We start from the raw sequence: 2587 nt of genomic DNA on the forward strand, positions 1-2587 counted from the left end.
GCTGGGTGATGTGGGCAAAAAATTATCACGATTACATTGTTTTAAATATCAGTCCATATCGATAATTATCACAATAAATTTAAAATCGTTATTTCTTTCAAGTTTAAAGGCAGATTTTTGCTCCTAAGTGAAAGTTTGAAAACCGGGTCTATCAGCGGATCCCTAATATATCTGCACATAGACGGTTCCGCGCTGATAGACACGGCTTTCAAATGCTCCTATGTGCTTCTGTGTGAGCGCTCGGTGAAGAGCGTGAAGCGATGATCACTGAAGCCAATCACAGTCATATATGTTGAGCGTGTGAACACTATGGCTAATCAGCGGTGTTTAAGAGTCCGCTCAACAGCGCTCAAATGTTAGCGGGAAATGGACATTTTTAAAATTGCAGTACCGACTGGTACTGAAGTAGGTACTTTTGACAACACTAGTCGAAATAAATGTAGTATAAATGCACAAAATCTATAACTTCATCACAAAAAAATACTGTGATTATATTCCATTACTCCTGTAATACATTTAATACATGTCTACATTAGACTTGTGCCGGTATTCGGTAATACGATATATCCCGGTAATGAATATGCACGATATTGTTATCCTAATGCACAACACCGCTGTATGCTGCGTGAAAGACGCGTGCGCACTCTGACATAAACAAGCACGGACGAGAAGCACATGGCAATAACTTCTGCAGCAAATGTAGCTATTGCTCATTGTGAATGTTAATGCATTAACTAAGGTTAACTAATGAGGTCTTATTGTAAAGTGATACCTATTGGTCTTTATAGTTCTTTTGCACTTTAATCTGTGTAAAACTTTTAACTTTATACATTTTTCTGTATTGCTTTATTGCATTTAAATGTTCAGTTATTTTTGTTATAAGAAAAAAAGTTATTAAACCTGTTATACTGTATTATGACAGCACTTTTTTTTTAAACTAAATTTCAACATCGTGATAATACCGTATACCGTGACAAAAGCATTAGCAATTAATCGCAACATGAAAATTTGATACCGGCATATCCCTAGTCTACATTAATAATATAGTAAAATTCAATGAATATCCCACATTTCTGCCACAATACCATGGTGCAGATGTTACTAAAGTAAATCCATGGTAAATGATGGCGATTTGTAGATTGAAAAGCCTTCTAACTGTATTGCACTGTTTCTTCTGGCTTTAAACTAGTTTAAATCATCAAGTCATTTGTGTTCTTCACTGAATTGAAGCGCTTCACACTGGATCTCACAGCGCTGTTTAGTGAACGCGAGACTGAGTCTTATCAGCGAGTAAACACATCTGCTCTAGTGAGCTCACACTGCGCTGCCGTTTGAACTTTGAGCCGAGTGGATAAATGGTCCGTGTGGCGTGGTTCAAATGAGTAGAGTTGTTTTGTTCCACTTTTGGCGTGTAAACACTATATCGAACATCAAACGAACTCATGTTATCATTTTATCGAGGAAAATTATATCGTGATAATTACCGTTATCGTTTTATCGTCCAGCCCTGCGACTGAAGGTTAACAACAAAAAAATGAGGTAAAATTTGGCACAATGGATCTTGATGCATCACATTTGAATACATTAAGATAAAAAGTAAGTTGGTTTGGAACAACATAATTTTCATTTTTGGGTGAACAATTTCTGTAGGATTAAAATAAAACATTGACTCTCGCCCAAAATGAATTTGTATGCTTTTCACTTTGTTTGTCTGGGTAAATATTCACATCTGTGGCTCTCGTTTTGCTTTTGTCTTATCTATAAACAGGCTGTTTGTCAGGTTGAATAGATGTCTCTGGTGATTGAGTGATGAGTTAGACTGGGTGTGAAGATTATTATTTAAATGATGACATGCACAGAAGCCATGGAATCAACTGAGTGATTAAGAGGCCATTTTCTATGTTAATGACATTAGCTAGCTCTGAGATAATGGCAGCTAAGTGCTGAGAGCCAGCAGATGCTCTCAGAACCAGACATGAGCTGTGTCAAACACTCCTCATATTGCTCCGCTGAACTGCTGCTTTTATTTGTGTTAAAAAAAATCTAGTTACAGTTATACTTGCAGTACATTTCTTGTTAGAAATGCAATAAAAAATTTTGCAATGCAGGTTATTGTGTGTGGCATTTAAGGTGCACGTACTGCCTTATAAGTAGGATTGGGTATCGTTTTTTTTTTTTTTTCCCCGATACTGGTGCCAAATCGATACTTTTAAAACCGTTCCGGTGCCTGAACCGATACTTATTAAAAAATAAATAAATAAAAATTCCCCCAAAAATGATGGATTGGCCATTAGCACTATAAACACATGATGTCTGTTTCATCATACTGGACGCCAGAGGGCGCCCTCACATAAAAAATCCACATATCCTGTCAGAGAATGACCTTCCAGGAAATTGCTTATATGGACAAAGGCATGCTATTATAGCTGTAACTGAGTAAACAGAACATATACACGTTTTGAATGATAAAGCAAAGACAATAAACACTCGACTGCGACAATATAGTTTTTCTGTGTTATTCAAGCCATCTCTGGTATTTTCATAATAATTAAGTATATTTATAATCCATTTCTAATCAATGTATTCT

Source organism: Sinocyclocheilus anshuiensis, unplaced genomic scaffold (genome assembly GCF_001515605.1).
Source record: "Sinocyclocheilus anshuiensis isolate Anshui unplaced genomic scaffold, SAMN03320099.WGS_v1.1 scaffold671, whole genome shotgun sequence".
Lineage (NCBI taxonomy): Eukaryota > Metazoa > Chordata > Actinopteri > Cypriniformes > Cyprinidae > Sinocyclocheilus > Sinocyclocheilus anshuiensis.